Genomic DNA, 26,487 nt, shown 5'->3' on the forward strand with positions numbered 1-26,487 from the left:
AGCAGACCCATAGAATGGCAGATGTCCTAAACAGCACTCTGGCCTCAGAATCAGCCCTCAAGGCACACGGATCTGGCTGAAAAGCCCATGAGAGTATTACAGGCATGGAAAGCCAAGACACTCTGGCAAAAAAAAAAAAAAAACACCCTACATGAAAGAACTCCGCGAATGAGATCCCAGTGGAAAGAACAGGTCATCAAAGAAGGAGGAACCTTTCTCTGAAGGGAGGAGAGAACTTCCACTTTGACTACGACCTTGTCTAAATATGATCAGAGTCGGTGAACTCAAAAGGCTTCCATAGCCTTGGCGACTCATGACAAGAGTCTAGTGTGATTACTGATGCCATAAACAAGAGTGTCAATTTGTTAAGTCAACAACAGGAGTCACTGTGCACTTACTCCTCATGTAGGATCTCTGTCCTTAATGTGCTGTACATTGAGATTTAATGCTATAACGAGTACTCAAACAGTATTTTTCACTTTGTGTTTCTGTGTGGGTGCAAACTGTTGAAATCTTTACTTAATGTATGCTAAACTGATCTTCTGTATATAAAGAGAATTGAAAATGAATCTTGATGTGAATGGAAGGGGGGAGGGAGAGGGAAATGGGAGGGTTGCAGGTGGGAGGGAAGTTATGGGGGGGAAGCCATTGTAATCCATAAGCTGTACTTTGGAAATTTATATTCATTAAATAAAAGTTAAAAAATAAAAAAGAAGTATCACAGCATTATAGGTATATAATTGCATTTAATAAGTACATACTTTTGTTGTTCAAATATCCTTAAAAATGGTTCCAGTAAGGGAAAATATTAGGTAAGGATCAACATAAAATTCGCTGATATAAAAGTGTCAAATATTTTGATGTGATGCAATTTTTAAGACACAACAAAATCCTTCAAAATATTTATATATTATAATTAATTGGTCATCCCTGGGGAATCCTAAAAATATCATCTGGTATAAATTCTTTTTTTTTTGACAGGCAGAGTGGACACTAAGAGAGAGAGAGAGACAGAGAGAAACGTCTTCCTTTTGCCGTTGTTTCACCCTCCAATGGCCACCACAACCAGCGCGCTGCAGCCGGGGCACCACGCTGATCCGAAGGCAGGAGCCAGGTACTTCTCCTGGTGTCCCATGGGGTGCAGGGCCCAAGCACTTGGGCCATCCTCCACTGCACTCCCGGGCCACAGCAGAGAGCTGGCCTGGAAGAGGGGCAACCAGGACAGAATCCGGCGCCCTGACCGGGACTAGAACCCGGTATGCCGGTGCCACAGGCGGAGGATTAGCCTATTAAGCCATTGTGCCGGCCCTGGTGTAACTTCTAAGACAATGTTGAATCATAGATTTAGGCAGCAAGTCTTTTTTTTTTAATTCATTTTTATCTGAGGGGCAGACATAGTATCTCAACAGGGTAAGCCATTGCTTGGGATGCCTACATCTCATATTGGACCACCAGTTTGAGTCCCTACTGCTTGGCTTATGATCCACATTACTACTAATGATCCTGGGGGGCTTCAGCTTATTCAATTTCTTGGGCCTTTGTCACCCATGTGGGACACCCAGGTTGAGTTCTGAGTGCTTGAATTCAGCCTAGGCTACTCTCAGCTGTTGCAAGCAGTTAAGACAGATGGAAGATCTCTTCCTATTTCTCTCTTTCCCTCACTCCCTCCCTATCTCAGTTTTTGAAATATATGCAAGTAAGTATTTTAAACTAATTTTGAGACACACATATACAGATAGATAGAGATATTCATCCTAGGATCATTTTGAGTATACATAAAAAAGTTCGTGGAATTGAAAGATACACTAATTTTTGTGTAAAAACACATTTCAAAATGCAGTATTTTCACAATAGGAATTGTGCACTTTTTGAAGACCTCTCTTTTGTGGAATTCAAACATTTTTGTACTAAAATAAACATATTCTAACTTCATTTTTGACAAATTTTGAAGAACTTTCATACTCTTGATATCATGTGTTGAGGAAGGCAGTTTATGTCTAAGGACTTAACTTCTAAAAATGCACAACCCTGTCCAATTCTTACAAAAAAAATATTTCTACAAAATACCTGATTAGCATCCTCCAATTTCCCAATGTTTTAAAAAAAGGCACACAGAGGATCAGAGCAGATATCACAGCCTGAAGGAACCTAAGCAGTCAGCAGGTGTCTGGTGCTGCAGTCGAGAACATCTTGGGAATTCCACAACCCATATGTGAGTGCCTGGTCTCCTCTCAGCTTTGTTTCTGATTCCATCTTCCTTCCAGTGTACACTTTCAAGACAGCAATGATGGAGCAAGTTCTTGGGTCATTGTGATCTGTATGGGAGACTCAAGGTGAGTTCAGGCTTGTAGCTTCAGCTTGGCTTGCTCTGGATATTCTCTGGATATTGTGGGCATTTGGGGAGTGATCCACCCGAGTGGAAGATATTCATTCTCTCTCTCTCTCTCTCTCTCTCTCTCTCTCTCTCTCTCCCCCCAGCAGAATACACATAATTTTAAAAACATAAAAAAATTCTTAGAGTTCTAGCACTAAAAAATTAAAGCATTTCCTTACTCAGTCTTCCATTCCAGTAGTGCTTTATCAGCAAGGACATTCTCTTCTTCCTTTCCCCAAATGTTGTCAGTCTTCACCTTGTTTCTGTGACATTGCTGTGTCAATGTTGTTTTAATGAATTACTTCTCAGAAAGATTGGAAAATTTACATATACATGCTCAGTAGCAATAATAGGAGAGTTTGTGATCCTAAGTTATGCAAACTGTATTTTCAAATTATTTTGCTTACTTAAGGGTGAAAACTACATTTTCCTGCAGATTTAGTATTTCTTTCAATGCTGTAATATGGATCCTTTTGGCACATTTTTTTCTTCACAGGCACCATCCCTATCAGCCACCTCTTGAGGAAAGATACCTGTCTGATAAAAGGCACCCATGTGAGACTCCATGAGCTCATTGACCATTTGTTTGGTATTTCCTTCTTATTTTCAAATTCTTTCTGTATGTAAGAAGTCAATCTTTTTGCTGTGTGCTCTTAATTTCATATATTTGTCAATATAACATTGTCTTTGGGATTTTCTAGTGATGTTTTATGGAGGCACATGGCTTTGAATTCATGTAGTCAAATGTATTAACTTCTTTTATCATCTTCGGATTTTGAGAGAGGTAAAAAGCACTATCACCCACATCAACATCAAGGATATAAAGAAAATTTCTCACATTTTCTCCTGGTCTTTTAATATTTTTATGGAACTTTATTTAGGTATGACTTACATATATCATATGGAATAAACATAAAGGGAGAAATTAGAGTCCTATTCATACTTTCTCTATAAACCTTAAATCATAGTCCATTTGTAATGGATGTTATTTCTTTTATTCTTTGAAGTAAGAGATAGCTTATCTTTCTAGATTTCCAATGACTGCCCAGATGTCTGAATACCTGTACTGAGAGATATCCTTTATCACATTCTGTCTTCTCCTGTAGTTTCTGATACTTCTCTATGTCATGTTCTATTACATTTACCTTCCTATCTGCATATATACTTTTATTCCACTATTTGAGTGCCTGTAGATTTATCATTGTTTGACCTTGAATTGATGCAACTTCTCTGCCATGACCTGAATAAGACTTAGCCCCCCATACTCATGTAGATGCTTAAACTCGGATGTCTATGCTAACAGGTGATGGATTAATGGTGGAAACTGATTCTAATATTGGCCTCTGGGCAGTTGGCCTGGTCAGAGGTCTTATGGGCATTGAGTCTCGCTTTCAGACAGTGGATCTTGCAAGAGGATTGGTTGCATAAGATGAGCCTGCTTCTGGTGTGGGTCTCTGTCTGCTTCCTGGCTCAGCCTGTGATCATTCCTCCACACATGCTCTCCACCAGATGCCAGTCTAACGGAGAAGGCTGAAGTTGAACTGAGGACCTCCAGTTGGAAAACTAAGATGAACCTATTTTTCTTTTCAAATAAAAAGTTATTTTCATGTATTGTCGTAAGGCAATGAAAATCTGGTTAATAAAACCTCCAAAACCAATTATAGCAGAAAGCATAGACATCTTGTATGAAGAATTTGAGAGCAAGGAGGAAACTGCAGGTAATCAGTGAGGAAAATTTTCTTTCCACTTGTCAGCCCTCTGCACTTGGAGACAGGTGCACCAGTTTATAAACCAGAAACCAAAGGGAAGTCAGTGTGGAAAGATCAATTCCCAACTGGGAAAGCTTTGACTTTTATAGTGTTCAGGAACCTTCAGCTGTCAATGTCAATTTCATGCTGGAGAAAGCTGGCTTTGCAGATACAGAGCCAGGAAACTGTTAGTTTGAAGCAATGAAAGTTAATCATGAATGGCCGGCGCCGCGGCTCACTAGGCTAATCCTCCGCCTTGCGGCACCAGCACACCGGGTTCTAGTCCCGGTCGGGGCACCAGATTCTGTCCCAGTTGCCCCTCTTCCAGGCCAGCTCTCTGCTGTGGCCCGGGAGTGCAGTGGAGGATGGCCCAAGTGCTTGGGCCCTGCACCCCATGGGACACCAGGAGAAGTACCTGGCTCCTGCCATCAGATCAGCGCTGTGGGCCGGCTGCAGGGCGCCAGCCGCGGCGGCCATTGGAGGGTGAACCAATGGCAAAGGAAGACCTTTCTCTCTGTCTCTCTCTCTCTCTCTCTCTCTCTCACTGTCCACTCTGCCTGTCACAAAAAAATCATGAAGATGCATTTAATTCTTCACTCTTTTAATCACTCAGGCAACAGCATGAATTGACCAACTACTCAGCCTCAGGCAATGAACTTAAGGAGTAGAACTTGGACTAAAGGGTCACGAAAAAAGAGACATGAGGATGCTACCATGGCAGTGATAGAGGACACTCCAAACATCACTGATAGAAAGATGATGGGTTCCCATCATCCCAATAAACATATTGAAGGAGGATTGTGTGGCTGACGGGAATTTTCAAGAAATATCTATTCTGAGACCAGCTTCTCTCTTTTCCAGATGTGCTTTAGTGAGGAACAGCTGGCAGAACCAGGGAATTCCTTGACAAAGCCTGAACGACTGAGATCCTTCTTCCTGGCCTCCCATTGACACTGGTGCAGAGCTGTTGGAAACCATCCCTATCAACCACCTCTTGAGGAAAGATACCTGTCAGATCAAAGGCACCTGTGTGAGACTCCAGGTTCTCAGTGATCATTTCTAGAATGAATTAGCATAATGACCACCATAACTATATTTAAGCTTTTTCCAGGCCCATAAGGCTCTTTCATGTCCCTCATGATCAGTACCCCAAGAAAGGGCATTCATGCTTCTAACTGCAGCACCATGTTCTGCCTATGAACACGAATCACATTGTACAAACCCAGGAAGATCATGTGGTCTCGCACAAAGAAAGCACAGAAATATGCACAGGACATCAAAATTCATTAGCGGAAATTCTAAGGAAGGCAAAATAGAGAGGCAGCATGGAGTGGGGAAATCATACAAAGAAAATGAACATTCAACCTGGCCTCAAGGTATAGAACAGTTAAGCATATTTAGGATGGCTCTGATTTCTATTCCACTTTCAAAGTTGCTCTCCAGAAAGCCAGAATGTTTTAGGGTTCCTTTCACGAGCTCTTACGTGTGTCCAATCTCCTTTTTGTCCTCTGTAAAATATTGGTACTCCTGATTAATACCTGTCATGTGGCTGTATCTGTGTGTTTATTTCACACAAAATGACAGCATATCACAGATGAATCTCTGAGTTTATTGTTGTATACATTCTTATGATTATTTTACTTTAAATTTTAAGATACAATTTTTATGGTATAGAGTTGAACTTTGCCTTATCTTTTAAAGTAGGGATTGCGAGTGTTCCAGTGTGAGTTATTGCACTGAGATTTACTGAATGTACATCAGTGAATAGATTTTGGTGACATTATCCAAGGAAACTTTTCACGTGAGCAGTGAGAAGGGTGAGTGGCCAGTATGTGCAGACACTTGGATCCTTTTCCATGAACTTAGTTTTCTCTCCCTCACTCTGTCCTCAGAAACCAATAGGATCCTTGCTTCACAGGTGACAAAGCTGAGGAACTGAGGAGTTCCCACAAAACAGGAATAGCAGGGGTTGTGACAGCAAGGGCCCAAAAAAAGGCCCCTTATTGTCTGACATAGAGCTATCAGAGGGTATCTTTAGGAGACTGGAGTGCTTACAGAGGTGCTGTAGTAGCATTTGTGTCCTGAGACAAGACACCAAGGCCTCTCAACAGCAAGTAGTCTTTTATGCCAACATAAGGCCCAGGCAGAATTTTATCCAAAATCCTGAACCCCAAACAAAGAGAGATTTTCCTTATGTTTGATTTTAGCCTTTTTATCTCCCTTATATATTTACCTGCATGCATTTGATTGGATATTCTAAAGTTACATGGCACCCACAGGAATCCTACAATAATGCTCACAGAGATCTTTCATTTAGGTCCTTTTGTGTGTGTGTGTGTGTGTGTGTGTGTGTGCCAGAGTGCTTTGGCTTCCCATGCCTAAAATACTCTCATGGGCTCTTCAGCCAGATCCAAATGCCTTAAGGGCTGATTCTCAGGCCAGAGTGCAGTCCCCATCTCACTAATTAAAGTGATCAATTTCAGTTCACAATTGATCATACTGTTAGGTCTAAGAGTCAAAGGGATCACATAACCAAGACGAGTGTCTGCTAAAACTAACTGATAGAATAAAAAAGGTAGAGAATGATCCAACATGGAAAGCGGGATACACAGCAAACTCATAGAATGGCCGATGTCCTAAACAGCACTCTGTGAGTGAGATCCCAATGGAAAGAATGGGGCCATCAAAGAAGGAGGTACCTTTCTCTGAAGGGAGGAGAGAACTTCCACTTTGACTATTACCCTGTCAGAATAAGATCGACGTCGGCAAACTCAAAAGGCTTCCATAACCTTGGCAACTCATGACAAGAGCCTAGGGAGATTACTGATGGCATAAACAAGAGTGTCAATTTGTTAAGTCAACAACAGGAGTCACTATGCACTTACTCCTCAGGTAGGATCTCTGTCCTTAATGTGTTGTTCAATGTGAATTAATGCTATAACTAGTACTCAAACAGTATTTTACACTTTATGTTCTGTGTGGGTGCAAACTGTTGAAATCTTTACTTAACAGATACTAAATTGATCCTCTATATATAAAGAAAATTAAAAATGAATCTTGATGTGAATGGAATGGGAGGGGGAGCGGGTTGATGGGAGGGTTGCGGGTGGGAGGGAAGTTATGGGGGGGAAAAGCCATTGTAATCCATAAGCTGTACTTTGGAAATTTATATTTACTAAATAAAAGTTTTTTTAAAAAAAAAAAGAAAAATGGAGGCTTCCTGTGAGGTCAAATATAATATCACAAAAAAAAAAGAAAGTGGATGATTGATTAGAGCACTGTCTCTTCCATTGAGGAGCGATCTTTTTTTAGTTTTCTTTTGTTTTCTTTTTGTTTTAGTTAAACGTAGTCTAAGTAAAGGAGTTCAGACTATGTTTAACCATATGATCACTAATATAACAATGATAGATCACTGTCAAAATTAAGAATAGGAAACCAAGATGGGGAGGGGGGTTAGAGTGTGAGTGGAATGGAGGGGAAGTCTCACTATGTTCCCACAATAAATCTGTATATAGGAACTATATGAAAATTGTATAACATATATTTCAAAAATAAATGTTTCAAAAACTCTTTGGTTTCTTTGTTGGACACAAAAACAAAATGAAAGTCTTGAATAGAAGATTTATTACATCAAATAAGTTATGTTATAAGCCACTCTGTATTGGCTCACTTTGGTCTACTAGCATAAAACTTGGATATGTAGAATCCACTCTTATTATTTAAATTACACAGCATTACGCTGGAAAGCAATGACATAGACCAGGCATCCATTGAGTGGGCATTCAATCTCAGTGAGTACCAATGCCAAGCACTGTCACAGGGAAACACCATGTTTTTGTTTCACAGGTTGAAATTTATATTTCCTATGTTATGGAAAAATGTGACACTTGGGACAAGATATCTTCCTATCTCAAGAGGCCCTGGCAGGGTCTGTGAAGTATCTGCACTTGTTTTGAGGTGAGACACTTAACCAGCTTTGGAATCTTATCTTTTTTTTTTTTGAGAGGCAGAGTTAGACAGTGAGAGAGAGACCGAGAGAGAATTATAGACAGTGAGAGAGAGACAGAGAGAATGTTCTTCCTTCCATTGGTTCACTCCCCTAATGGCTGCAACGGCCGGCACTGAGCCAATCCAAAGCCAGGAGCCTGGTGCTTCCTCCCGGTCTCCCATGGGGGTGCAGGGACCCAAGCACTTGGGCCATCCTCCGCTGCCCTCCTGGACCATAGCAGAGAGCTGGACTGGAAGAGGAGCAACCAGGACTAGAACCTGGGGTGCCAGCACAGGAGGCAGAGGATTAGCCAAGTGAACCACGGTGCCGGCCCTGGAATCTTATCTTATATGTACAGAACAAGTGAATGCTCTCAAAAAGGAGGCTTGTGCACATACGGGACATGAGAAATCACTGCGGCTCACTAGGCTAATCCTCCGCCTTGTGGCACCAGCACACCGGGTTCTAGTCCCGGTCGGGGTGCCGGATTCTGTCCCAGTTGCCCCTCTTCCAGGCCAGCTCTCTGCTGTGGCCAGGGAGTGCAGTGGAGGATGGCCCAAGTGCTTGGGCCCTGCACCCCATGGGACACCAGGATGAGTACCTGGCTCCTGCCATCGGATCAGCACGGTGTGCCGGCCGCAGTGTGCCGGCCGTGGCGGCCATTGAAAGGTGAACCAACGGCAAAGGAAGACCTTTCTCTCTGTCTCTCTCTCTCACTGTCCACTCTGCCTGTCAAAAAAAAAAAAAAAAAGCTTACAGGCAGTTATCTCTGACATTGGAGATCAAATGTGACTGATTTCTTATCAACCTTTTGGTAACTGGTATTTCAAAGGCTGGCATTTGGCACAGTAGTTAAGACATCACTTGAGATGCCCACATTCCATATCAGAGTACCTGGGTTCCACTCGCAGCCTGCTCTCCATTCCAGCTTCCTGCTAATGCACAGTTTGAGTTGCTGGCTCCAGGCGTTAGTCTGGCTGCTGTAGACATCTGTTGTAGGGAGTGAGCCAGTGGATTGATGCTTTTTGAGTCTTCTCCTCACTCCAGCCTTCAAATAAATAAAAATTAAAAAATGTTTGCGAAAAATGGAATTGGTAGAAAAATGTTTTGAAATGTACTCATAATTTTTTCACTATGTGAATATTTTGTGAACTCTCAAGGATTCTTCATATTTGCTTGTATTCTAGTAAGAATATATTAATTTTATCATAAGGAAAAATGAGACATCTATGCAGGAATTCATCTTCAGTTCTTACAAAGAAGCAAGCAATACATGGGTATGGCCACTTGAAATTCTAATCACAAAAAGCAGACAAAACCCTAGAACAGGTTACAATAAGGCAATGTATAGACAACTCTTCTATTCACTCTCACAATGGAGGTTCTAGATAACAAAAAAAGGCAAACAGGCTGGAAAGGAAAAAAACAAACTTTTTGTAAAATTTATTTATATTTTATATGAATGTCAGAGCGAACGAAAAAAAGAGGGGTGATTCCAGGATGGCAGATTAGGAAGGGAGCTTATTGCTCTAGCCCAGGAGAAGACAGTTTTAAAAAAGTTGAGATATCACACACAATTATTCTTAGGCATTTAAATTTAACTGTAGAAGTGAAATGGACACTATGAGAAACAATGACTTGATCAGCCCTTGTTCTGAGTATTGAGGAACAACTTACTATATTATTCTTTTAGTATTTTTGTTCTACTTAATACCATTGGTTGAACTCTTTAATTAACACACAATTATTCTTAGGAATTTAAATTTAACTGAAAAGTGATCCCTGTTAAATATAAGAGTGGGAATAAGAGAGGGAAGAGATGTACAGTTCGGCACAATGGACTTACCCCTAATGGTAGAGTTAGAATCATGCCAGGGGATTCGAATTCAATTCCATCAAGGATGCATGTACAAATGCCGTCTCACTAGTCAAAGTGATTAGTTTCAGTTCATAACTGATCATAATGATAGGATTAAGTGTCAAAGGGATCACATAATCAAGACTACTGTCTGATTACTGACATCATAAATAAGAGTGTCAATTATTAAGTCAACAACAGGAGTCACTGTGCACTTACTCCCCATGTAGGATCTCTGTCCTTAATGTTTTGTACTATGCAAATTAACAGTAAAACTAGTATTCAAACAGTACTTTATACTTTGTGTGTCTGTGGGTGCAATCCATTGAAATCTTTACTTAGTATATACTAAGTTGACCTTCTCTATATAAAGATAATTAAAATGAATCTTAATAAAGAATGGGATGGGTAAGTGAGTAGAAGATGGGATGGTTTGTGGGTGGGAGGCTGGTTATGGGGTGAAAAATTACTATAATCCAAAAGGTGTATTTATAATATTTATTAAATAAAAGTTTTCTAAAAAAAAAGAAATTGTTGCATATGTACTCTATAGAATTCTCCAGAGCGGTAAAAAAGAAATGAAATCCAGTCATTTGCAACAAAATTGAAGTATCAGGAAAACATCATGCTGAGTGAAGTAAGCCAGACCCAAATGGACAAATATTATATGTTCTCCCGGATCTGTGACAACTAACTGAGCACTTAAAAGGAAGCCTGTAGAAGTGAAACTGACACCATGAGAAGCAATGACTTGGTAAGCCCTTGTCCAGAATGTCGAGGAGCAGCTTACTACTTTATTCTTTAAGTATTTTCTCTTTCTACTTAATACCATTGCCTGAACTTTTTAATTAACACACAATTATTCTTAGGTATTTAAATTCAGCTGAAAATTGATCTCTGTTAAAAATAAGATGGGGGGACAGTGCTGTGGCGCAACGGGTTAACACCTTGGCCTGGAGCGCTGGCATCCCATATGGGTGCCAGTTCTAGTCCCAGCTGCTCCTCTTCAGATCCAGCTCTCTGCTGTGACCTGAGATAGCAGTGGAGGATGGCCCAAGTCCTTGGGCCCCTGCACCCGCATGGGGGACCAAGAGGAGGCTCCTGGCTCCTGGCTTCAGATTGGCGCAGCTGCGGCCATTGTGGCCATCTTGGGGGTGAACCACCGGATGAAAGACCACCCTCCTCTCTCTGTGTAACTCTGACTTTTGAATAAATAAATAAATCTTTTAAAAAATAAAGAGTGGGAATAAGAGAGGGAGGAGATGTACAGTTCCACACATGCTCACTTGGACTTATCCCTGAGAGTAAAGCTAGAAAAGTGCCATGGTACTGCAAATCCCATTAAGTTGGCAGGTACCAATGGCATCTTACCAGTTAAAGTGATTAGTTTAAGTTCATAATTGATCATAAAGATAGGATTAAGTGTCAATGGGATCACATAAATAAGACCACTGTCTCCTGATAATAATTGATAGAATTTAAAAGGAAAGAACAGTCCAAAATGGGAAGCAGATACACAGAAGACTCATAAAATAGGAAATGCCCTAAACAGCACTCTGGCATCAGCCCTTAAGGTGTTCAGATCTGGCTAAAAAGCCCATGAAAATTTCTGAAGCATGGAAAGCCAAGACACTATGGCAAAAAAAATGACCTAAATGAAAGATCTCTCTGAGTGAGATCCCAGAGGAAAAAAGGGGCCATTAAAGAAGGAGGTACCTTTCTCTGAAGGGAGGAGAAAACTTCCACTTTGATTATGGCCTGGTCTCAATAAAGTTGGAGTTTGTGAACTCAAGAGGCTTCCATAGCCTTGGCAACTCATGACTAGAGCCTTGGGTGATTACTGATGCCATAGACATGAGTGTCAATTGTTAAATCATAAACAGGAGTCACTGTGCACTTACTCCCCATGTAAGATCTCTGTACTTAATATGTTTTACTACGAGAAATAATGGTAAAACTAGTCTTCAAACATTATTTTATACTTTGTGTGCTTGTGTTGTACAAACTGTTGAAATCTTTACTTAGTATATACTAAGTTGACTTTCTCTATATAAAGATGATTAAAAATGAATCTTACTGAAGAATGGGATGGGAGAGGGAGTAGGAGATGGGATGGTTTTGTGGGTGGGAGGGTGGTTATGTGGGTAAAAACTGCTATAAATCAAAAGTTGTATTTTCAAAATTTATATTTATTAAATAAATGTTTTCTAAAAAAAGTTAAGTAATGTACTAATGTTGCTTTCTTAGCTGTGATATATATTACCATGGTAATCTAGGATATGAACAATTGGGGAAACTGAATGAGGGATATATGAGAACTATCTGCACTATCTTCATGTTTTCTGTAAACGTAGAACTGTCTAAAATAAAACATATATTTAAACATAAAAAAGAAGTAATCTATCTCGTCCTGAGCTTCCTTTTGGATGACTTTTTATTGATGATTAAATTTCTTTACTTCTTCTTGGCCTGTGCAGTTATTCTATCTTTATGGTTGAGTATTGAGAGTTTATATGTTTACATATATTAATCCATTTTTCTAGTTTTTTAAGATTTGTTTATTTATTTGAAAGGCGGAGTTGCAGAGGTGGAGAGAGCGTGAGAGAGGTCTTCTATCCACTGGTTCTCTCACCAGATGGCCTCAGTGGCCAAAGCCTCACTGATTAGAAGCCAGGGGCCAGGAGCTTCTTCCAGATCTCCCACATGCATACAAGGGCCCAAGGACTTGGGCAATATTTTACTGCTTTCCTAGGCTATAGCAGAGAACTGGATCGGAAGTGGAGCAGCCAGGACTTGAACCAGTGGCCATATGAGATGCTGGCACTGCCAGTGGCAGCTTTACCTACTACACCACAGCACAAGCCCCTCTAGGTTTTTTTTTTTAATTTGTCAGTGTATACTTGTTCATGACAGTTCCCAGTGATCCTGCATATTTCCGTAGTGTGAGTCATAATGTTTCTGTTTTCATCTCTGATTTTATTTATTTAGATCTTCTCAGTAAATAAAGGCTTACTGATTTTTATTAAATTCTTTTATTACAAAGTCAGAGAGATAGACAAACCGAGATCTCCCAAATGCCCACAAGAGCTGGAGACTTGGACAAGCCAGTCAGGAACTGTTGAATTCAATGCAGTGTTTCCTTCATGGGTGGCTGGGACTTGACTACTTGAGCCAACAGCTGCCACCTCCCAGCTCTGCATTAGCAGAGTTGGAATGAAAAATGGAACCAAGACTCAAACCAAGACACTCTGATGTGAAATGCAGGCATCCCAAGTGGCCTCTTAACCACTGAGCCAATTACTTTCGTTTGTGCCTATCAAAAATTTATTTCTATTTTATAATATATTAAAGAAATACATTTTTTAATTTTTTATTTTTTAACTTAGTTGTTTATTTTTGAGGTAACAATTTAAATTTATATTGTCATCAAAGGCTTGTATCTCCCTAGTGGTCTAGTGGCTAGGATTTTAGTCAAAGGGTTAATGGTTCTTAAAAAAAATCTTAAAAAGAAAAATCTGGTCTCAACATAGATGAGGTGTGACCATAACTGAGGTTCCTAATAACCATATTTCTTGTGAGACAAATGATTTATGAACATAAATGAAATTAGTGAAACTACCACTCGACTTTGTAATGTGTGGAGAGGGAAAACCAAGACTACTTCCTACTTTTGTCACTGTTTAGGTAAGAGAATAAAATGTCTTTAATAAAATCAAAAAATAACACTGTATTTGAAGAACAATATGTGAATAAAGATTTTGATTAGAGTGGTTATTACTTAGCAATAAATTATTATTCAAATCATTATTCAAAGCCATTAAACATTTATAGACTCAATAACTAAAATTTAAAATAAATGACTGGGAAAAATGGCACATTTGTTACTTTCATTAGGTGACTAACGATATACTCATATTTGGTAAATTTAATGATCATGTTAGAAGTCAGTTGTTTTCGTATATGACAAATAAGTGAACACAAATTATGTAAACAATTTTATTGGAATGCTTAATAATTAATCATAGAAATAAAATGAGCATCATTTTTGAACAGCAAGCAGAGGGTATTTATTATTTGCAATACTGGACACTAGTGTTTTAAGTGAAAATGTTTAAGACCTCGTATGTGTTGCAGAAGGCAAGATGGCAGAAATCTAGCAGATAATATGTTCTGGATTCTGCAAATTATGGTAGAATCCATGAACTAAAGTTTAACCAACACATCATGTTAGTCACGTGAAAATTTTATTAAAGTTTATTAGATTAATTTCTAAACAAAGTGGAAATCAAAACAGATTATTATTACACATTCAAGGAATTGTTAATGAGGAAGAATGATCATTTAAGCCAAAAACCTGAATTCAGGTAGATAATTCTACCAATGATAATGTAATGCTATACAAAAACATTAACTTCAGATATGGCAATGTAACACAGCGAGTTAAGCCACCACTTGAGATGCCAGTATACCATATGACTGGAGGTTCAAATCCCAGCTGCTCCACTTCTGATCCAGTTCCTTGCTAATGCACCTGAGAAAGCAGTGCAAGATGGCCCAAATATCTGGGCCCCTGCTATCCATGTGGGAGACCAGTTGGGGTTCCAGGCTCCTGGCTTCATCCTAGCCCAGCCCTGGCTGTTGTGCCCATTTGGGAGTGATTCATTGGATGGAAGATTTCTCTCTCTCTCTTTCTCTCTCTCTCTCTCTCACTGTCTCACTCTCTTGCTCTCTCGCTCTCTCCCCTCTTTGTCTGTCACTCTCCCTTTAAAATTAATATATATTTTTCAAAAAAAGAATAATTCTGGCTATATGTACAGTTTATGCTCTTTGTGGGCCTATTTCAGAAAATTGTACAAAATATAAAGCTACCCTTCTGGTATTAAAATAAACACAGCTTAAGATTTATTACTACCTTGTGACACACTGGGGAGAGAAGTGTGCTATATATGAAGAAACCTGAGCTCTCTCATGAGATATTGCCTTTGGTCCCAAAATACCTCTGTGAAATATTTTCCTGTGCACTGTAGATACTTGCAATATTTTGGAAAATAGTATGTATTATAAAAATTCAATGAAGAAAGCTCAAATACTCAGAAAATTACAAAATCTTTAAAATGAAGACTAGAAGTTGAAGGGGAAATATGAAACGTGCCAGGTACAGGGCAAAACTAAGAGAATGACCCAGAGGATTAACCAAAGAAGCAAGCTCTCCCTTCAGAAAGTGAGTGAAAATAGGGCTTCAATTCCCTGTGGTTTGTCCACTTTTCCACAGAGCAAATGGAATAAGAAAGTAGATAACCTGACCACAGGCTCTCAAATATATCTCCCATCTATGAGACCCAAATGATTAGCTATGCTGCACACAAGAAAACAAGCTACCGGGGGCAGGGCCAGAGAAAATTCCACGTCAGATAAACTTTAGATATAGGAATCATATTTAAAAGATTTAATTCAATCCAATGGAGAAAACAGAGAAAATATGTGAAAAGAATAAGAAAGAGGAGACTTAACAAGTTATATATATTATACATTGAACATCAAACTAAACCAAGCTTATGAGAGGACTAAGGAACTGGAATACTGAGTACAGTTAATGCAATCAAATATAAAAGGAGAAAAGGAATATAAATACAAATAGGATTATACACACATGAAAACTATAATGAGAAGGAGTGAAAGACTTCTAAATGTTTCTGTAGAATATATAAAACAGAAAGTTTCTATAATTGAATGGCTGACACGAATCTTTGAATTGAGAAGTGCAGTGTGTCAACACAGAAAATTAATTAAAAGAAACAGCCAAAGTGTACAACTCTAAAAGAGAGACGAACACTTAAAATCAATGAGATAATAAAGACAGGCTACAAAGATAAGGGCAAAATTTCTACAGCTTGTATAAAGTCAAAAATATGGAAATAAATATTACCAGTTCAGAAAGGAATTATAATTAAGGTTAGAATTGAATACTTAGCTAAAATGTCCTACACAAAAAAAGGTATATTAAAATATATTTAAAAATAAAAACACTGGAGTAGGCACTCTGGCAGTGTGGGTAAAGCCACCGAATGCAGCGTCGGCATCCCATATGGGCCCCAGATCAAGTCCCGGCTGCTCCACTTCTGATCCAGCTCTCTGCTCTGGCCTGGGAAAGCAGCAGAAGATGGCTCAAATCCTTGGGCCCCTGCACTTGTGTTGAGACCAGAGGAAGCTCTTGACTCCTGGCTCCTGTGGCCATTTCAGGAGTGAACCAATGGATGGAAGCCATCTCTCACTCTGCCTCTGCCTCTCTGTAGCTCTGCCTTTCAAATAAATAAATAAATCTTCTTTTTTAACTTTTATTTAATGAATATAAATTTCCAAAGTATGGCTTATGGATTACAGTGGCTTCCCCCCCATAACGTCCCTCCCACCCGCAACCCTCCCCTTTCCCACTCCCTCTCCCCTTCCATTCACATCAAGATTCATTTTCGATTATCTTTATATACAGAAGATCAGTTTAGCATACATTAAGTAAAGATTTCAACAGTTTGCTCCCAAAGCATAAAGTGAAAAATAATAGATGATTTTTTAAATGATGATGAAATCAAATCAGACGTATTGTCATGTTTAATCCCAGTGAGAGTCAAGTTGGGAATTGATAATTTTTTTTTACAGAAGATCAGTTTAGTATACATTGAGTAAAGATTTGAACAGTTTGCACCCCCATAGAAACACAAAGTGAAATATACTGTTTGAGTACTCGTTATAGCATTAAATCTCAATGCACAGCACATTAAGGACAGAGATCCTACATGAGGAGTAAGTGCACAGTGACTCCTGTTGTTGACTTTACCAATTGACACTCCTGTCTATGGCATCAGTAATCTCCCTATGCTCCAGTCATGAGTTTCCAAGACTATGGAAGCCCTCAGAGTTCTCCGACTCTTATCTTGTTTAGACAAGGTCATAGTCAAAGTGGAGGTTCTCTCCTCCCTTCAGAGAAAGGTACCTCCTTCTTTGAAGACCTGTTCTTTCCACTGGGATCTCACTCACAGAGATCTTTTTGCCAGAGTGTCTTGGCTTTCCATGCCTGAAATACTCTCATGGGCTTTTCAGCCAGATCCGAATGTCTTTAGGGCTGATTCTGAGTCCTGAGTGCTGTTTAGGACATCCACCATTCTATGAGTCTGCTGTGTATCTCGCTTCCCATGTTGGATCGCTCTCCCCTTTATTTATTCTATCGGTTAGTATTAGCAGGTACTAGACTTGTTTATGTGCTCCCTTTGACTCTTAGTCCTTTCATTATGATCAATTGTGAACTGAAATTGATCACTTGGAGTGGTGAGATGGCATTGGTACATGCCACCTTGATGGGATTGAATTGGAGTCCCCTGGTATGTTTCTAACTCTACCATTTGGGGCAAGTCAGCTTGAGCATGTCCCAAATTGTACATCTCTTCCCTCTCTTATTCCCACTCTTATGTTTAACAGGAATCACATTTCAGTTAAATTTCAACACTTAAGAAGAACTGTGTATTAATTACAGAATTAAACCAGTCATATTAAGTAGAACAGACAAAAAAACTACTAAGAGGGATAATGTATTAAGTTGTTCATTAACAGTCAGGGCTATGCTGATCAAGTCACCATTTCTCATAGTGTCCATTTCACTTCAACAGGTTTCCTTTTTGGTGTTCAGTCAGTTGTCACCAATCAGGGAGGACATATGGTATTTGTCCCTTTGGGACTGGCTTATTTCATTCAGCATGATGTGTTCCAGATTCCTCCATTGTGTTGCAAATGACTGCATTTCGTTGTTTCTTACTGCGGTATAGTATTCTAAAGAGTACATATCCCATAATTTCTTTATCCAGTCTACCGTTGATGGGCATTTAGGTTGGTTCCAGGTCATGGCTATTGTGAATTGTGCTGCGATAAACATTAGGGTGCAGACCGCTTTTTTGTTTGCCAATTTAAATTCCTTTGGGTAAATCCCAAGGAGTGGGAAGGCTGGGTCGAACGGTAGGGTTATATTCAGGTTTCTGAGGAATCTCCAGACTGACTTCCACAGTGGATTGACCAGTTTGCATTCCCACCAACAGTGGGTTAGTGTCCCTTTTTCCCCACATCCTCGCCAGCATCTGTTGTTGGTAGATTTCTGTATGTGAGCCATTCTAACCGGGGTGAGGTGAAACCTCATTGTGGTTTTGATTTGCATTTCCCTGATTGCTAGTGACCTTGAACATTTTTTCATGTGCCTGTTGGCCACTTGGATTTCCTCTTTTGAAAAATGTTTATTGAGGTCCTTGGCCCATCTCTTAAGTGGGTTGTTGGTTTTGTTTTTGTGGAGTTTCTTGATCTCTTTGTAGATTCTGGTTATTAACCCTTTATCTGTTGCATAGTTTGCAAATATTTTTTCCCATTCTGTCGGTTGTCTCTTCACTCTCCTGTTTCTTTTGCAGTACAGAAACTTCTCAATTTGATGCAATCCCAAAAAAATGTTAATTTTGGCTTTGACTGCCTGTGCCTCCTGGGTCTCTTCCAGAAATTCTTTGCCTGTGCCAATATCTTGAAGGGTTTATCCAATGTTCTCTAATAACTTGATGGTGTCAGGTCGTAGATTTAGGTCTTTAATCCATTTTGAGTGGATTTTTGTGTAAGGTGTAAGGTAGGGATCTTGCTTTATGCTTCTGCACGTGGAAATCCAGTTTTCCCAGCACCATTTATTGAATAGACTGTCCTTGCTCCAGGAATTAGTTTTAGATCCTTGGTCAAATATAAGTTGGCTGTAGATGTTTGGGTTGATTTCTGGTGTTTCAATTCTGTTCCATTGGTCTATCCATCTGTTTCTGTACCAGTACTATGCTGTTTTGATTACAACTGCCCTGTAGTATGTCCTGAAATCTGGTATTTTAATGCCTCCGGCTTTGTTTTTGTTGTACAAGATTGCTTTAGCTATTCGAGGTCTCTTGTGCCTCCATATGAATTTCGGCATCATTTTTTCTAGATCTCAGAAGAATGTCTTTGATATCTTGACTGGGATTGCATTGAATCTATAAATTTCTTTTGGGAGAATGGACATTTTGATGATGTTGATTCTTCCAATCCATGAGCATGGAAGATTTTTCCATTTTTTGGTATCCTCTTCTATTTCTTTCTTTAAGGTTTTGTAATTCTCATCGTAGAGATCTTTAACGTCCTTGGTTAAGTTTATTCCAAGGTATTTGATTGTTTTTGTAGCTATTGTGAATGGGATTGATCTTAGCAGTTCTTTCTCAGCCATGGCATTGCTTGTGTATACAAAGGCTGTTGATTTTTGTGCATTGATTTTATATCCTGCCACTTTGCCAAACTCCTCTATGAGTTCCAATAGTCTCTTAGTAGAGTTCTTTGGGTCCCCTAAGTAAAGAATCATATCGTCTGCAAAGAGGGATAGTTTGAGTTCTTCCTTCCCAATTTGTATCCCTTTAATTTCTTTTTCTTGCCTAATAGCTCTGGCTAACTTCCAGAACTATATTGAATAGCAGTGGTGAGAGTGGGCATCCCTGTCTGGTACCAGATCTCAGTGGAAATTCTTCCAACTTTTCCCCATTAAATAGGATGCTGGCTGTGGACTTTTCATAAATTGCTTTGATTATATTGAGGAATGTTCCTTCTATACCCAATTTGCTTAGAGTTTTCATCATGAAAGGGTGTTGAATTTTATCGAATGCTTTCTCTGCATCTATTGAGATAATCATATGGTTTTTCTTCTGCAGTCTGTTAATGTGGTGAATCACATTGATTGATTTGCGAATGTTGAACCATCCCTGCATACCAGGGATGAATCCCACTTGGTCTGGGTGGATGATTTTCCTGATGTGTTGTTGTATTCTATTGGCGAGAATTTTATTGAGGATTTTTGCATCTATGTTCATCAGGGATATTGGTCTGTAATTCTCTTTCAGTGCTGCATCTTTCTCTGGCTTAGGGATTAAGGTGATGCTGGCTTCATAGAAAGAATTTGGGAGGATTCCATCTTTTTCAATTGTTCTGAATAGTTTGAGAAGAATAGGAGTCAGTTCTTCTTTAAATGTCTGGTAGAATTCAGCAGTGAATCCATCTGGTCCTGGGCTTTTCTTTGTTGGGAGGGCCTTTATTACTGTTTCAATTTCTGTCTCAGTTATGGGTCTGTTTAGGTTTTCGATGTCTTCCTGGTTCAATTTAGGTAGGTTGCATGTGTCCAGGAATCTATCCATTTCTGATAGGTTTCCCTGTTTGCTGGCATACAAGTCCTTGTAGTAATTTCTGATGATTCTTTTTATTTCTGTGGTGTCTGTTGTTATGTTTCCTTTTTCATCTCTGATTTTGTTGATTTGGGTCTTTTCTCTTCTTTTTTTAGTTAGTTGGGCCAATGGGGTGTCAATTTTGTTTATTTTTTCAAAAAACCAGCTCTTCGCTTGGCTGATTTTTTGTAATGTTTTTTTGGCTTCAATCCTGTTAATTTCTTCTCTGATTTTAATCATTTCTCTTCTCCTACTAGATTTGGATCTGGTTTGTTGCAGTTTTTCTAGGTCCTTGAGATGCACTGAAAGCTCATTTGTTTGGTGTCTTTCCAATTCTTGATATAGGCCCCTATTGCTATAAACTTGCCTCTCAATACTGCTTTTGCTGTATCCCATAAGTTTTGATATGTTGTGTTGTTATCCTCCTTTACTTCCAGAAAGTTTCTGATTTCTCTTTTGATTTCTTGAATGACCCAGTGTTCATTCAGGAGCATGTTGTTCAGTCTCCATGTGTTTGCATACTTTCTGTGGTTTCCTGGGTTGCTAATTTCCAGCTTCATTCTGCTGTGGTCTGAGAAGCTGCATGGTATGATTCTAATTCTTTTAAATTTGCTGAGACTTGCTTTATGACCTAGTATGTGATCAGTCCTAGAGAAGGTTCCACGCACTGCTGAGGAGAATGTAAAGTCTTTAGATGTAGGACTGAAAGTTCTGTAGATATCTGTTAGATCCATTTGGGCAATAGTGTCGATTAAATCTGCTGTTTCCTTGTTGATCTTCTGTCCAGATGATCTGTCTATTTCTGAGAGTGGAGTATTGAAGTCCCCCAGTACTATTGTATTGGAATCTAAGTCTCCCTTTAAGTCCCTTAACATATCTTTTAAATAGACCGGTGCCCTGTAATTAGGTGCATATACATTTATAATAGTTACATCTTCCTGTTGAATTGAACCCTTAATCACTATATAGTGCCCCTCTTTGTCTCTCTTAATAGTTTTTGTATTAAAGTTTATTTTGTCTGATATTAATATGCTACACCTGCTTTTTTTGGTTTCTGTTGGCATGGAATATCTTTTTCCAACCTTTCACTTTCAGTCTGCATGCATCTTTGTTAGAGAGATGTGTTTATTGTAGGCAACAAATAGTTGGGTGTTGTTCCTTAAGCCAGTCAGCCAGTCTGTGTCTTTTAACTGGACAGTTCAGGCCACTAACGTTCAATGTGACTATTGATAAGTAGTAGCTTTGCCCTGCCATTTGCCAAAGATATTTTCTGATATATGTTTTGAACTTCCTGTGATCTTTTGCTGTGAGATTTCCTTCATTTACCTTCTTTCATATTGATGACCATGTTTCTGTGTTTCTGAGTGTAGCACATCTTTAAGCATCTTTTGCTGGGCTGGACGAGTGGCCACAAAGTCTTTCAATTTCTGTTTGCTATGAAAGGTCTTTATTTCACCTTCATTCACAAATGAGAGCTTAGCAGGATATAATATTCTGGGCTGGCAATTTTTCTCTCTTAGCACCTGTGCTATGTCTCACCATTCCCTCCTAGCCTGTAGTGTTTCTGATGAGAAGTCTGCTGTGAGTCTGATTGGAGATCCTCTGAGAGTAATCTGACGTTTCTCTCTTGCACATTTTAGGATCTTTTCTTTATGTTTCACTGTGGTGAGTTTAATTACAACATGTCGTGATGAGGATCTCTTTTGGTCAGGTTTATTGGGGGTTCTATGAGCTTCCTGTACTAGGATGTCTCTGTCCTTCTCCAAACCCGGAAAGTTCTCTGCTAGTATCTCACTAAAAAGGCCTTCTAATCCTTTCTCTCTCTCCATGCCTTCAGGAACTCCTAGAACCCAAATGTTGGTTTTTTTTTAATAGTATCCTGTAGATTCCCAACAATATTTTTTAGATTTCTAATTTCCTCTTCTTTTCTTTGGTTTGACTGTATCCTTTCCTGTTCTCTATCTTCTAAGTCCGATATTCTCTCTTCTGTTTCACCCATTCTGTTTTTAAGGCTTTCTAATGTGTTTGTCATTTGATCTCTTGAGCTCTTCATTTCATTTTGATTTCTCTTCACTATCACACTTTCCTGCTCTACTAGTTTCTGCGTTTCATTTTGATTCTTCCATAAAATTTCATTTTCACAAGAGAGATTTTCAATCCTGTCCAATAAGGATTTCTGTAGTTCAAGGATTTGCTTTTGAAAACTTCTAAATGTTCTTATCATAAATTTTTTGAAATCCGTATCTTGCATTTCTTCTATCTCATCATCTTCATAATCTTGGCTTGGGGTGTTTTGTTTATTTGGAGGCGTCATAGTGTCATCATTGATCTTGTTCCCTCGATTTCTGTGTTTATTGCTTGGCATGGTTAATTCTTTTTCCCTCACTGTGAGGTGTTTTTTTTTATACTATGTCCGTGTTAAGTGGACTGCCTGCTGTTGGGGGAGCCTTGGAGGCTTGAGATGGGTGTGGCCTGAGAGCTCTGCTTGGTTCTTCAGGGTTACAGGTGTGCAAAGTTGACACCCTCAGGTTATGCGTGGTAAATCTCTCTTTATTTATTAATTCATTTATTTATTTCATTTTATTTTTATTCAGGAGGTAAGTAATACTGCAAGGCTGAGCAGAATGGATGGTATTTAGCTTCAGATCTCTGGCTTCTACCCAAAGAGTCTGTGCAGGCTCCGTTTCTCCTGCGGACTCCCACTGGGTTGCCTAGGCTACTGAATTGTAGCCTTAACTCTCCCCTTTTATTATGTATATCCCAGCTCTTTGTCTCTTGCTCGCCTTTGCAAGGTTGGTGGAGAGAGGAACTTGTCTGTACCAGTACGCCCCCACCTTTTTTTTTTTCTTTCTCTCCTGTAGTCAGTCTGTTGAACTTTCCCGCTTCAAAGCCTGCTTCCCTTTAAAATTCTGTCCGCCGTTTCCCTGCCAATGTCTCCGGTTACTGAGCTCACCTCCACTTCCAGCGCCGATGTGTGGACTCGGAGCCCTGGGCGTCTCTCCTCTCCTCGCTGGTGTCTGTGTCACATCGACTCCCCTTCCCGCACTGGCCTCATGTAGCATTTTAGAAGGCACCTGTATGATTTTGTAAAACATGTATCCCTTTTAGGCCTTTGGGTCTTTTTACTAAGTCCAAAAAAAAATTTAGAGTTTTTGAATGTTAAGGATGCCACGGCTTAAAATATCAGGTTGAAACAGGACCTCTTAATATCATGACATGGAGCTGGCACTGTGATGTAGCAGTTAAAGCCACCACCTGTAGTGCCAGCATCTGATATGGGCGCTGGTCCTGACTGCTCCAGTTCTGATCGAGCTCTCTGCTATGGCCTGGGAAATCAGTAGAAGACAGCCCAAGTCCTTGGGCCTGGGCCACTGAACCCTCGTGGGGGATCCAAAGGAATCTCCTGGCTGTTGGCTTTCTATCAGCCAGCTTCCAGCCATTGTGGCCAATTGGGGAGTGATCCAATGGATGGAAGACCTCTGTCTCTCTCTCTCTGCTTCTCCTCCTCTGTGTAACTCTTAGAAATAAAATAAATATTCTAAAAAATCATGAAAATATAGATCAGATTTTAATCAGCTAAAAAATGATCATACAAACCTTTAATATAAGTATATATTTATACAAAACCTAACTCTTTTAGCACTCAGCTGTTTTTAAAAAAATTAACTTAATGAGACAGAGAACACAAAGATTATCTCAATAGGTTACAAAATACTGTTTTCAAATATCTACTAACTTACTGGTGTTTTTAAATCACATTGCCTTAACAGAGGATTTTAATTTCATATCAATCAAATAAAATTGATTGATAGCATTTGTATCCAAAAAAATCTTTGTTTTACAGCATTTTATGAGTTTTAACACCTTTTGCAACTTACTTAAACCTTCTTATCTTTCTCATTTTAGTCTAAAGTAGCCATTAATTGTAAGAATTATTCAAAGTAGTTCTTATAAGCCATGTTTTCCTTATTATTTCCTTATTATTATTATTTCCTTATTATTTTCCTTATTATTTCCTTATTATTTTTTAAAAAGTCTCTATCTTAACTTTTTTCACTAAGAAACACATATTTATCTTGGACTACTTTTTTCCATCTGCTGTTTTTCTTGATTTACATTGAAATAATCCTTTTAAAATCTCAAACAAGAAAACATTTTAAAATAAAAGAACATACCCAATTACAACCTTAGTTACATTTAAGCAGTTTTGAATTATTTTTATTTATAAACAGTTTATTAAAACTTATTTGCCAACAAATTCAAATTGTTTCATAAAACATAAAGTTTTACGGATGACTGTGGGCTAAGATTGGGTGTGCTACATGGGCAAGAAGCCCACTGGTGGTTGTTAACTCACATTTAGGAAACTTTTAAGAAACACTGCCCTAGGAAGTTGGCTTTCCTCCTCCACTCCCAGCAAAGGTGTGGAATTAACACACCACAAATCAAAAAGATCAAAACAGTCTAGACAGCCACTCTCTATTTTTTCCCAAGATATTACAGCTAGAAAGGAGAAGAGTAGAGTTTGACCCTTTAGGATCTTATTCAATCAAAAACATCAATTTTATACTACATTTATTATTTGACAGTTTTATGAATCAAACTAAAAGTCCCAAGGTCAGAGACTCAGTTGAGTCAAAATAGTCCTTTTGATATTTTATAGGTAATTTCACTTAATTTACCCCCAGTAAACTCTGTTTTAGAGGAAAGGAAGGAGGAGAAGGAGAAACAATGGGAAGGACTGGACTCCATCTCCTTATAAGCCCCAGTCTGAATACAGACTGTGTGCTGAGCCCTTAGCTTTTTGAGCTGCTTAACTGACATGCCAGGTATATTTTTTCCAGTAAACCATGTAACCTTGTTTACCACAGTTCTCTGTTCTCTGTCTTACATCAGAACTCTTTTTTTTTTGCATAGAGACAAGAACCTATTCCACTATCTCTACTAACAGTATTTTATCACCAAACCTCTTTGGGCATGGGCTTCTTAGCTCTACAAGACCAACCCAACCCCATATGGGAGGCTATGATAATCAATAAAGAGAGTATCTGTGAAAACTCAGCACTAAGATAGACACCCCAGAGAAGCTCCAAGTAGGGAAGACTCTGCCTCCCCCAGATTCCTGAATCTGCCCTCCCACCTGTTGCTGCGTGCCATGCCTATGACCCCAGCACACTCAGTCTGAGTGACTGATGGGAATTTTATCTATGTATCTCATAAATGCAGAGAGCCTGCTGTGCTCATGCCCTGCCCCTCATAGGGCCCTAGCCCCAGTAAGGCCCTCAGGATACCCATGATCTACCTGCTTCCTTGCCAAGCTCTGCCTTGCCAGTCAGAGCTGAAGGACCTAGGGAAAGTCTCTAGGCCACCGCTCAGTATCTGACAGTTGTGGTTTGATCTCAATGCTCCACTCTGATGTCCCACAAGATTACTACAGCAACTCTGGGAGTTGCCATCCATGGCAGGTCCTCCAAACCAATTGAACCTGGGATCCTACCAGTTCTGATGGTCAGTACTCCTAAGACTAGTTCTTTTTTTTTTTTTTTTTTTTGACAGGGAGAGTGGACAGTGAGAGAGAGAGACAGAGAGAAAGATCTTCTTTTTTCCATTGGTTCACTCCCCCAATGGCCGCTGCAGCCAGTGCACTGCAGCCGGCGCACCGCGCTGATCCGAAGCCAGGAACCAGGTGCTTCTCCTGGTCTCCCATGCAGGTGCAGGGCCCAAGGACTTGGGTCATCCTCCACTGCACTCCCGGGCCACAGCAGAGAGGTGGACTGGAAGAGGAGCAACCTGGACAGAATCCGGTGCCCCAACCGGGACTAGAACCCGTTGTTCTGGTGACGCAGGTGGAGGATTAGCCTAGTGAGCTGTGCTGCTGGCCCCTAAGACTAGTTCTTGTGCTCCACTAGGTTCCGTTGTGCTTTCAGGGTTGGGGTCCTGCACCTCAGAGGAGAGCCACCACCCAAGGAACAGTGGTCCATTGGTGCCAAGGAATTTCACTCTACCAACTGGTGACAGGGAACATGCCCCTGAAGACAAAGGAGGTAGAAAACCCACCTTCTGATCCCAGAAGAGCCCCAGAAAATAGTAGTAGTATTCATCTAACAAGACAAAACACCAAAGTTTCTTCATAGGAAGCAGTTTTTCATTATCAAAAATACTGAGCCCTGAACAAAGAAGGGTTTTCCCTTTGTCTCCCTTATATGGTTACCTTTCTGCATTTGATTGGATATTCTAATGTTACATGGCACCCTCAGGATTGATACAATACTGCA

At 39.6% G+C, this 26,487-nt stretch overlaps 1 pseudogene; it reads right to left on the minus strand.

The window, feature by feature from the left end:
• Nucleotides 1–26,487, minus strand: part of LOC127487913 (PHD finger protein 6 pseudogene) — a 59,706-nt pseudogene that overhangs the window by 32,190 nt on the left and 1,029 nt on the right.

Source organism: Oryctolagus cuniculus, chromosome 19 (genome assembly GCF_964237555.1).
Source record: "Oryctolagus cuniculus chromosome 19, mOryCun1.1, whole genome shotgun sequence".
Lineage (NCBI taxonomy): Eukaryota > Metazoa > Chordata > Mammalia > Lagomorpha > Leporidae > Oryctolagus > Oryctolagus cuniculus.